Source organism: Lepidochelys kempii, chromosome 12, assembly GCF_965140285.1.
Source record: "Lepidochelys kempii isolate rLepKem1 chromosome 12, rLepKem1.hap1, whole genome shotgun sequence".
Classification (NCBI taxonomy): Eukaryota; Metazoa; Chordata; order Testudines; family Cheloniidae; genus Lepidochelys; species Lepidochelys kempii.
Window position 1 is genome coordinate 38,886,629 of NC_136391.1, and position 12,509 is coordinate 38,899,137.

The following is a 12,509-nucleotide window of genomic DNA, read 5'->3' on the forward strand; positions in this document are numbered from 1 at the left end:
TTCTTCTCTTCAGTGTTGTTCGCCCAGTAGGTGGGAAATCCTTTCCGTGACTAAACCAAAACCTCATCTAGAATATTTAGATCAGCTATTCCCTCCTAGACATGTGGTGAGGAGTTAGTTGTTCTTGTGAGGCTTTGACGGCCCCGGAAACTGAACTAGAAACTAGCCTTTTCTGGCTTGGGCCTTGGACCAGAAATACAAGAAATGACGTCAAATCTGGGAATTTGAATGTGAATCGTCCCAAAATATAAAAGTTTCAATTTCTGAGGATTAGGTTTTGGCCCATTTCAAATTCTGTGGCTGTAACCAGCAATTTTTCGGCGATGTTTGAAGAGAGGGAGCCCCACCCAACCAGGTGGCTGGCTGATCAGTTCTTAGACAGCTGCCTTTTAAAGGAGTGAGTAGGGGATTGACCACCTTTGACTTCCAGTAGATGGCGCTGTCACACTGCCTAGCTCTAGCTGCCCGTGCATCTGTCTGGCTGTTAAAGTCAAGGAGATAATTGGGAAGAGCAGGTTCAGGTCTTGGCATCGTTTCTAATGCTCACAGATGTGCAGCTGCCATCTGTTTCTGCCATGGCCTCTATCCCTGATCCTGCTTCCAAAATAAAAAAATGTTTAAAGATGGTCCCTTCTCCCACCTCTCCCCCCCCCCCCACTGACGTGCAATCAGACAAGCTCATGGGCTCAAAAGCCATCTCAATTTTGTTAATTGCAGAGGAGAAAGCCGAGATACTCTTCATAAACTGACAACTGCTGCAGGAGGCAATTGCTTATATCAGCTCCTTGAAAGGTATTTATGTATCTATTTTATTTCATTTTATTTATTTTAAAAGGACAGTGTGTTGATTTGGCCACGTGCCAACCAGGAAATACCAGAAAGCTGAAGATGGACCCGATACAAACAGACTAACCAGCCTCAGATGTCCCTTTAATATTGGAATATGGAGAGTAATAAAAAGCACATGGGTAAATGATGAGATTAACAACAAATATACAGAAATAAATCTATTTGCACTAGGGAACCCCAATAAGCCACCAGTTTCATACAGAGTCTCTTAATCTCCTCTGAGTGTGTTTTAATGGTGGCATTATGCCGATTATCATGGTTTATAGCTCTGTAATCACTTGTCTGCGTTACACTATACATATGTGTGTTCTGCTGTTTAGATCCTATCAGTCATACACAAGAGGGAGTGGGCAATAGAACAAGGATGGAATTATCTGATGATACATAAACTGGAGGGGGAAGGAAAGGGATGCAGATCTGGGAGGGGAAATGGGAGAACTCAAAGCTCTGAAAGGCAAGTAGCTTTCAAAGGAAGAGAGATGGGAGTGCGAGCAGAATTCACTTCCCTGATCTGCAGATGCTCCTCCTGCAGCTGCTACTTTGGGAGGAAGCTATTTACCAAGGGAGGAAACTACTTAGAAGCAGAGACACTTTGGGAAAAGCACGTAGCCCGAATTTTCAAACCTGGGATACCAAGGTCAGGCTCATCAATCCCTACCTAGGTATCTCAATAAGTAAGTGGTGAGTGGCCGCAGACCCTAGTGAAATTGATGGCAGGTGCTCAGTGTCTTAAAGAATCAGGCTGTTTGTCCTGGTGCCTAAGTGTGGATCAGGGAGCTTAACTTCTGAGCACTCATGTTTGAAAATGTTGGCCAGGTTTTCAATCACTGTGTCTGGGGTGTTGTTCCTTGGGCTGGAAGCATAGGGGAGAGCCTGGGTCGAGAGCTTCTTGCACAGGTGTACAAGGCTCCCGCTAGCTGACTGAGGATGGAGCCGGTCAGTTTTTGTAATGAATGTTCCCCAGGCCCCTTAAATTCAGCCTCCCTCCCGTGCTCTAAAATTTGGGCTGGAAAGTTTCAAGCCAGCCTGAGCTGAGGGAGCTTACTGGAGAGAGAACCCCAGCCATGCGGTTAGTGTGACCGCACTGACACTGTAGAAACTTTTATTCGCAATTTTCCATTGTATCCACAAACTGCCAGGCTCGTTATTACACTTGCGTGCTTCACGCTGTCCTGGAGAACTAGTTCTTCTCTGGGATAGGGCAATCGTTTTCCCATGGCATTAGCTCCGGGGTTTGGAGTGGAACACGGACATAGCAGATACAGTGCAATAGTTCTGCTGCCTTCGGGGGCTGTTCACTTTTGCCTGGTGGTTAAAAATGAAAACAGACTGTAAGAGGCCTGCTGCCGTCGTGGGGTACAAGGAGCAGAGGAGGCCGGTGGATAGTACTGCTATTCTTATGGAATGTACTGCGCTTTTCAGGGGGACCAAGTAACAAGGCATCCCTGGTTACAAAGACTTTATTTTTGCACGGGGATAACTCAACTTGGCCTTGTTGAGGACACTGAGCGCTTGGGATTCTTGAAGAAATTATATTAAGAAATATAGAGAAATGATTGGAAATTATTGTCCCCCCTCGCTAAAGAAATGCCCCCATCACCATGGTATCTAGGTACTTAAAGGTAAGCTCTTAGGGGGAGGGAGTGTCTTTTTGTTCTGTTTGTACAACCCCTGGCACAATGGAATTCCGGTCTGTGACTTTGGGCTCCTAGGTGCTACCAGAGTACAAATATTAAATAAGAATAATAGGTACCGCAGCACCATTCACCAAGCAAACACCTCACTGGGCTCTGACTAAGCTATGCAGCTCTTTCCTGGGCTTGATTTGCCTTGGCTTGAGGGTGAAATGTTGCTTTAATAAAAGTTGCCAAACAAAACATTTAGTGGGGGGGGGAATCACCGCTAGTGCAGGTAGACAGTTCCACCATTCTTGGCTCCTTCTCCAAAAGGAGAAGTCACAGGACAAGACAAGTAGCAAAGAGTCTTTTTCATGATTTATAGAATCCAATGAGTTAGTCAGGTCGCCTTAAGAAATATGTCTTAATTAATGTCAATCCCAACTCCGTTCTATTCCCCACTCTCATCCGACACCCAGCTCTTCCCTCCTTTAGAAATATGGCTTGTGAGTCATCTCTAGAACCATGCTAAACCTTAGAAAGAAAACTCCAAATCCATGTGCCCCGGGGTTTTGTCCCATGCTCAAACCTTGTACCAGGGTTTCCTAAAGGTTCACCGGCTGGTTCAGTGAATTTGGTGTGATGCAAGATTAGATGCTGTTTGACTAAGAGAGGCTGAATGAATGTGTCTCCCTCTTTCCAAAATGTGTCTTTATTAATACTTAAGCCAAGGGGAAATGTGAGCTTCTACTGTACAATGAAAAGGTCACGGTGACGCTGGTCTATGGACACCAGCCTGCTCCCAGAAAAGCGCTTCATGTTTTGTTGCCATCTGGAGAACAAATGTGCCCTGGTGAGGGAACTTTAGTTTGACCTTTACTTGCTTTGTTTAGCAATGAGAACAAGGCAAGTGTGTAACATCTATATGGAGGATCTGACAGTTCAAATAGCAGACCTGGTCTGGAGAGCTCACTCTGATGTCTTATTCATGTGTCACATGTCTCTTTTTCTGGTGAGGACCTGGAAAGATACAGATGATGTGAGGGAAGAGGGAGCTCCCATTTGAGGGCGGGGTTTTTGATCTGTGTTTATGGGCCCCCATGTGAATAGCAAGTCCCACCGTACGCTGAAAGAGGCACACAATGTGCCCGTTCATTGCCGCAGCAAGAGCGTCGCCAGTAGGCGACTGTCTGTGTTATGTGCCCTTTGGTTCATGGCACCCATTGCATGGATCAAGGCCAGCAGTTAGTCTGTTGGTCGGCAGACCGTGAACACTTTGTTGCTTGTCTCGTCCGTTATTAGTGCAGATGGGCCGTGCTTCTTTTGTGACCTCTGGTCCTTGCGCAGTTCAGCAGCCAGCTGGTAGCACCAGCGTACTGTAACTATGGCACTCTGGAGCCAGATCGGTTCGGCAATGCTGCACGAGTGGAGCCTGAGAAATCTTTAGAGGACGCAACAAAGGGGCCTTAGTGTGTGTAAATGAAGCCTGCTGCCCGCAGCCATTTCTGCTTATGAGGTGCCATGTTTGTTTAAAGAGCAAATCCCCAGCCTAGTCTTTTTAAAGGCAGACTGGGGGGAAGAGCTTTTTTGGATTGTGTTCAAAAGAATTAGGAGGGTCTGGTGTCTGCGCTGGCAGAAGGCAAGTCTCCCATAAGGCTGTCCACTGAGCAGACTGATAATGCAGCCAATCTATTGTCCTGCCTCTTGAAGTGGCTGGTACCAGATGGGTCAGAGAATGGTATTAAATCCCTCTAGTGGCCCATCTAGTACAATATCATGTGAGTGTGTGTGTTTGTAGATTATTTCTTGTTGCTCTGGCTTGGGAGCAGTTTATGCTCTGAAGCATGAAGACTGAGCACTTTTCCTTTAGTTTTTTTCTCAATCCTGGTTAGTGTCACTTGCAAATTTCCCTACATCTAGATTCTCTTTCTGATAAATATCGAACCCGTGTCCGTTCCCTCCCTCCTGCCAGCCAGCCTGCCTGGTGAGGTGGGCAAGTTGGAGCTGTGGCCCAGAGCATCTGAAATGGAGTGTACAGGGCTAGCTTGTGACTTGGGCTGTGCATCTGTGGAAGGGAGTCGGTAACGTCCCTTACACATGCCCCCTGGTTCTTGAATGCAGGTGTTTAACAGTCGGGCGGGGGTGGTGGTGTAGAATGGGCAGGGAGTGGGCAGAGCCTTGAGATCCACTTATGTCCCCTTCTGATCCATGTGTTGGTCAGAGTGGCTGGGCCAGCTTGAGGTTGGATGGCACCTTGCTGCTGGTACAGGCCGGGAGTCAGAAGGAAGCCGCCAAGGACCTGTGGCTCCCAGAGGGGGCTCTGAGTCCTAGAGCTGCTGAGGATGGGTCCTAGTCTTGGTCAAAATGTTGCACTGTAAGTGAGAAACATTTTGAATGCTCCATCCTCTGCTGTGTGCAGGCCGGCAAAGTGCTTGTTCAGGCCCTGCTTGTCCCATCCCGCACTGATCACTGAAGCCGCCTCCTCTCTGGCCTTCCCTACACCCCCACTGCCTCCTACAGACACATGCTAAACCCGGCTGCTCGAACCATCTTCCTGGCCTCTTGCTCAGCCCACATCACAGCCCCCTCTGGATCTCTCCACTCACTCCCTCTCCTTCCCCACATCAAGCTCAAGTTCCTTTCCGTAACTTCCAAGGAGCCTTCGCAACCCCTCCCCTCCCTGGTTGCCTCTCTGTCACTGCAGTGCCCTCTACCCCATATATATATGTGTGTGTGTGTATATATCTCTTCTTACTATATGTTCCATTCTATGCATCCGATGAAGTGGGTCGTAGCCCATGAAAGCTTACGTTCAAATAAATTGGTTAGTCTCCAAGGTGCCACAAGTCCTCCTGTTCTTTCTCTCCCTCTCTGCTCCATGGACAGTGCTGGCCTCGTCTGCCTGTGGGTCAGCTGCGCCCACAAACTTCCCTAACCCTTCTTCTGTGCTGCCACTTACATGTGGAATGCCCTCTATGAAGTGCTGCGTATGGTCATTATCTTCTCCTCCTTCAATCCGCTCCCCAAGAAAGACCCATTTCTAACCTGCAGCCTGTAAGAAATGAGCCAGTTAATAACGGCTTGAGGGGGAGATGGTGGAGAATAGGAACTTGCTTTTTTTATAATGGGAAAGAATTATAATATGTTGCAGATGTATCTATGTATTTATTTTGAAATGTTAATATATTTGATTGCACCCATCTCACTACTCTTGTGGTCTGACACACGTCGTCTTAGGTGATATGATGATTAGACTATAAATCCTCTGGACACAGACTCTGTCCTCGTATGTGTCTGTACAACACAGAACACCATCCATGGAGACTTGATCCTGATTGGGGCATCTGGGCACTATTCTGAATCTTAATCCTTCCTGTGCAATCAGATGTCACCGGCATGAACAAAGCTCCGCCATCCCTGTCTATCATGCTGAATGGCTACCGTGTGTTTCTAGAACGTAACTCTTTTACAAGGATAGTTTGTTGGGATATTGCTCAACCCCCACCCTGGAGGACCAATGGATTGCTTTTCATCTGACCCTTATCCTTTGACCTGTCTGGCATCGGTGGCCCAAGCGGGAGTTAAAATTCCCACTGGCACTGCTTGCAGGGTCACTGGAATGCACAAGCCTTTGTACTGTGTCAAAGTGCAATCCCCAGGGAAGGATGGGCACCCTAGCAATATAAAAATTAATAATAATGCCTTTGATGTTATCTCTAAACGGACACCATTAAGATAAAATCATATAATACAAAACCAAATCTATGCCTGAATTAGATGCAAGAATTATGTAAATAAATGTCTTTATTAAACAAATGGCTGGTTTATATTTTTGCCTTACACTCAAGTGCTGATGTTGATCTGACTTCCACTGATTTTTACATAGCTATAACTCCATCAGTTAGCTGGAGACACTCCTGATTTACACCCGCCTAAGCAAGACCAGAATGAAGCTCTTAGGTTGGACAATGAAACTAGACTGATCTGTTTCACTCTGGGTGCCTTGTCAGTTTCACTTGCCAGTTTTTTCCTGCTAACCCAAGAGTTTGGTGCTGATTGGTTTTCCCATAGTGCTGGCCAATGGTTCCATTTTCATAACCAGAAATGGTCATTGACATTTGTTTACAAAGAGCCACGAAAACATTCCTTGTGTATGTTTCATAGGTTTTGTGTTTTTAAAACACAATAATGTTAATTTGGAGCCTAATATTTTCATCACTGTTCTTTTAAATGAAATGTGAATTTAGCAGAAAATTTTTAGAGGCCACGGCTTTTGACTCAAGCAGATGGCTTTAGTTAGGGTAGTTTCAGTGGCAGGTTTCTGGGATGCCAAAAATCAATCTCTCTCTCTCTCTCTGCAGTCAAGAAAGCCATTGAGAGAATCCTTAATAAATAAACAAAAAACATTTTCAACAGACAGTGGGATGGAAAATGACTCATAGGAAAACAGAGTATAAAGTATACTCTAGTATTAGGTATTACATGTGTCAAGTTTCTGTTTTGCATCCAAGAATGCTGTGGTTTTTCTCCAAGGATTATGCCATTGTGGAATAATGTCATTGTGGAGTATTTGGTCAAGATGAGTTGATCGTGTCTGGTGGTTACTTGCAAATAAATATCTATGTGTTTTCCAGAGTTTGGAAAATCTTTGACAAGCAGTTTTCATGAAACGGCAGTCACATTGTTGCCATCACTGTTCCCAGCCTTGCCAAGTACCAGGCAAATTGCTGGAGTCATGCTTTCTTATCGCCTTTTCCACAGCCACACGGGACCTATTTTTCCCTGGGGTTGATACGAACAGTTGGGGCGTGTTTCTTCAGCCTTCACTAGTGTGACTGGACCTAGTAAAGCCAGTGGGACCAACCACATATGTGACGGTAGGAGCGGGCTTCAGTTGTTTGTATTAATGCCAAGTTAATAAAACCCCCACGTTACTGAAATGAGGAGAGGGAGAACTCGATCCTAGCAATTTGCATGGTATTTAGCAGAGCGGGAAACTCTCATTAATGTTAACAAGACTGGTTGTGGGTTACTGGTGGATCCTTTGCAGAATAACCCTCCAATTCCTGGGCTTGGTGAGTATCAAGAATTTCCTGCTCAGGCCTCAGTACACAACCCTGTAATTTATTGTGTCTGTCAGCCAAGGATCTCAAAGTAATGTGCGAACCTTACATATTTAGTCCTTGCACCTCCCCTGTGAGCGTACTTGTTCCCCCTGGTAAAACGTATATCATCGGTGACTTGCCCAAGGTCACGGAGTAAGCCATCGATTGAGTTGAGAAGAGAATGCAGGAGTGCTGACTCCCTGTTCCCTGCTCCAGCTGTTCCTTTTGTCTTGTGTCCACACTTCCAGTGCTACAGTGCCCAGGAATATTGCTTCATCTGTTTCTGGGGTATGTCAGTGGAGTAGCATGCTTTCTCTGGTTATTTAAATCCATTGAAAATTACCCGTTAAATATAAACCTTTTACAGTAAAGTTTGATTTCCAACCTCTCTGTGGGAAAAGCGTACTTGTTGACCATTCCAAATGTTATTTAAATTAACTGTGTAATTGCTTTTAACTGGTTCTCAGATATTCTACCTATACAAATCCATGTTCCACAAAGGCCTGGCCAGGGTTTTGACAGCCCAAGGCCAATACAAGACAGTTAAGAGGTTGTAGTTAAGAGGCATTTAAGTATGTCAAGAAAGTGTTGAAGGACAAACTCTAAGGAAGGGGTTCCTGTGCCAGGTTCTGTCTTTTGTAAGTCAATTAAATACTTTTAGAACAATATACACTATGGGGGACTATCTTTAAAAATTCTGAAATCACAAACACTTGAGGAAAACAAGATCATTTGGATGTAGATGGTCTGGTTTTGGAGGGTCTGCTGGCAAAACGTGGGTACAATTGCAAACTTAAGTTACATGCACGCAGAGACTACGTACACAAATAGGGTAATTGCACACACAAATTGCCATTTCCATTTGCAAAATTATTTTTTATTATTGCCACTCGCACTTTACAAGCCCCAAATGAGACTGGAGCCCCAGTGTGCTGGACGCTGTATCTACACATATCAAGAGACAGCTCATGCCCCAGAGAGCTTAGTCATAATAGACAAAACAGAGCGGAGGAGATGAAACAGAAGCAAGAGGCACGGTGATTTGCCAATGGACACACAATAGGTCAGTGGCAGAGCTAGAAAAACCCATCTCAATTTTCTTTGGATTTTTTGTGGGTGAGTCGTGTCATGAGGGCATCTGGGGACTGGAGTGGGTGGGTGGGTGTGCATTTATGTGTGTGGGGATTTTTGTCTTTTCAGTTGGCTATTTTCTTGTTTTGGGGAAAGCTACTGCAGTTTTTTCTTGTTCAAATATATGTCGAAGGTGCTAGTGCCCAGCACAGGTTCTTGTTTTAATGTTTAGAAAAAAGACATCAAATAAAATGGTGTCTGGAGTTTTGAAAATCAAACATCAAAATGGTACGACTGCTTGCAATTTTGAGAGCTGCTGCCAATCCCGTTAACGCCTTACGTACCTGGGAGAGCTGGCTGAAAAAGAAACGAATACAGTGAAAATTTAGTCGGGTTTTATTGTGCATTTTTGGGAGATCTGGATTCCAGATTTCAATTAAAAATGTCAAACCTTGAAAAATTCTACCCAGTTTTATAGTGGATTGCAAAACCTGGAAAGAAGTCATGAAAAAACCCCACTTTTATTTCCACAAAAACTAGATATTTTTTTTTTTGCAGGGAATGGCAGTGAAACAGCAACTTTGCCAAATATTTTGACCAGCTTTCTGATCTGGACCATTCCTCCTCCGTTCTCTCGCACCCCCACTACCCCAAGTGCTCTCTTCTCCCCTCCCAAATACACGTACTTCACTAATAAAATGCTGAATGCCCTCAACCGTTTTCAGGATAGAACAATACCTGTGTCACAATGGGTCTACCTTGGAGGGGTTTGGGATATAATACGGGTCAAGAGACAGCGGATGAGCCAGTGTATGGTGAAGCATCTTTAGTGACAGTAGATCACTGTGTACAATCAGGAATGCAATATCCTTGCTATAATGCAATTATTCTTCGTAGGTCTGTTGACCTGAAACCAAACGCATTGCAAACTAGAGCTTCCAGGCAAACCTATGTCTATATATACACGTATGGACTGGAAAGAAAATCCAGTTTTCCATCCACTTGGATGTTTTAAGTGGATTAAGCTAAAAAACCACACTGCAGGGCTTTCTTAATTGGAAAATCTGAAGACTTACCTGTAGGGCCTGCTAGAATCCATTTCTGGTTGACTGGAGATTTTGTCCTATTAGCAGTGACAGAAAGTGTGTCCAGTGGTCTGGAAGTGTACCCCATGCTGTCAGAAGAATGATGCTTAGTTTCTTCAACTTGTTCTGAAAGTTCACCCCTGTCTGGTTAGTACAGTACCCAGAGGGAATTTTTGGTCTGTCATATCATCCTTTTATATGCTATCGGTGGATATGCCAGAGGAGGCATCTTAGGTTTTGATGTAGGAGCAGAGAAAGGGATGATATGATAAGACTCTTCAGACGACTTGGGGGGGATACTGATGATCTCTGAAGGGAACTGTGTCAAGCTGTACTTGGTCCATCAGTGGGTCATCCCAATGCATGACTTGCATGTGGGGGAGTGATGAAGGGGGCTAGAGAGGGGATCCAAAAGATGAGATCTGCCTAGGGTGTTTTCTTGGGGGATGATTCCTCATGGGAATATTTTTTTCTCCATCAAACTGATTTGTTGGTCCCCTATTCTATTTTTCTTGAAACATGTACATTTAGTACTAGGACAGTGTTGGCCTCTGTCTATCCAGCACGAGCTGTTTCAGTTCTAGCTTCTCACCACTAAACCTCAACCTGACCTGGAGCAACCACTTCTTGGAAGGGGGTGAGGCACAGCCATTTAAAGCCAAATGGAATGGAGGTTTTGTGGTGGGGACAGCTTCTCACTGGCAACTTTTGGTCTCTACACCTTGGGCTGGATGGGAACCAAAGATCTAGTTGTCTGAGATTCCATGGAGGTCTCTAGAGAGTGGTTGTGCTATGTTTTAGTCTAGACAATTGGCATCAAGCATGAACCTTAGATAGCAAGAGATGTTTGCTCTGCTACTTTGCCTTGATGCTTTCCTTCTAAAAACTTCCTCGGTATTTTCCCAAGTTTTGTTTTTTATCTAGTATCCTAGGATAAAACAATTTAGCGAAAATCAGTGAAAAGTGACACTGGATTCTATGGATTCTTAAATAAAAACCTCTAACAGCTATTTCTTCCTAAAGTTTTCTGGCAGCAGATGACAGACCTGGATCGTGATGTGAGACGTAACATGGATTAGCTCCATGCTGAGACACATGCAAGACTGTATGGCTGCCCATCAGAATGCAGAATAGGTCAAGCAACAGTAAGAAAATGGTTTCGTATTTCCCTTTCATTGGTAAATCCTCTACCACAAATACTATACAGAATGCTTCCTATATGTAGGGCTAACTTAGCTGACATGAGCAGGCCCAAGTTAAGATGCAACAAGCCAGAACAAGTAACTGCTGAACAAGCCCAAACAAGTAATTGCTGAAAGAACTAACTCTCTATATTTTTTCAGCATTCACACACAGACATGAGTTGCTCTCATTGCTAACTATGGTGAATATGTTTATAGTAGATAAAGGAGGCAGAAGCTAACTATTGTGGATATGCAGTGTTATAGCTATGTTAGTCCTAGGATATTTGAGAGACAAGATCAATGAGGTAATATCTTTTATTGGATCAACTTCTGTTGGTCTCTCTCTCCAACAGAAGTTGGTCCAATAAAAGATATTACCTTGCGGTTATGTTTATAATAAACAAAGTAGGCAGACCCCCCCCTACACATTTGCCTTACGCAATCTGCAGAAGGATTGGTCCTTACGTGCAAGAACTGTAGATATTAGTAGCTAGGAAAGATGTAGCTAAACGGCAGTATGTGGCATGAATTAGAATTGTGATATCACCCCCTGTGTCTAAGCCTGGCCAGTATAGGAAAAGAGCTGCTACATGCCTAATAAAGTAACCCGACTGACGAGCTGGAGTTGAACTGAGCGTTTTGGATCCCAAAGAACTGGATGAGGTGTTCTTCCAGAACTGGATGAGGTGTCCTGGAGAAGCCGAATGGAAAGGTCTTGGAGGGAATCCCAACACTATATAGTTCTCTCATGCCCTAAACTGGGCCTTGGTGACTGGAGGAAGCACTTTAATGGTTACATTTTAAAAAAAATTGTTGTTTGAAGGCACCACCCTGTTTTCTTAGAGATTTGTGTTCTGTGCTATCATACAAGAGACCCAGGGTTTCTTAGAGGTCTTTGCTATCATATAGGAGACCCAAGATAGATTCCCGATCTTACCCATTTGGTGGATCCCTCGTAGAACAGATTTTTAAGGTGCCCCAAAACCAGCAAGCTTAATTCATAAATCAAATGGTGATTTCCTTGAGTCAGGTTAGCATATTTCATAGAAATAAATAAGCCCTTCTGTACCAGGGACATATCATCTATTATTAGCTACTCACTAGTTACTGTTAAGGCTGGTGTTTGTAGCAGTTCAGGTATCCTATGATTTTTCTGCATTTTTTGGCTATTAATTTTCAGATTTGTGTCTGAGAGTTTAAGAAGAGTGTGGGGTGGTTTATACCTAACCCATCACCCTACCATACAAAGATCCATAACTGCTGGAGTTAGGGTATTGTATTATGTTACAAACCCCCCAACCTGTTCATTCTCAGACAGGAAGTAATTTAGGCCTAAAGTTCTCAAACTTCCTCTGCAGATATGTGCCTTCATAATTGGTCCATACAGTGCTTTGACGGCATGGAAGTGGGAGGGACAGATCACAAGCTAGATACCTACCTGGACTTCTGCATGTGTACTTGCAAAGATCGTGCAAGAAATCGCAATACATATGCAAGCATATCTATGTACCTTAAAGTTTTATACTGCATTCTATCACCATAGTATCTGAGCTCTTCCCACCTAAAATTAAAAGCAATAGCAAGATCCTTAGTGGAGTA

General features: G+C 44.2%; 1 protein-coding gene across 1 annotated transcript in view; it reads left to right on the forward strand.

Moving 5' to 3' along the window:
- ZNF469 (zinc finger protein 469) overlaps positions 1-12,509 on the forward strand; it is a 411,666-nt gene that overhangs the window by 205,064 nt on the left and 194,093 nt on the right. The window contains exons 8-9 of the mRNA XM_078848136.1: positions 718-792; positions 10,750-10,871. The gene's annotated coding sequence lies outside the window, so the exon portion shown is untranslated. The remainder of the gene's footprint in view (positions 1-717; positions 793-10,749; positions 10,872-12,509) is intronic.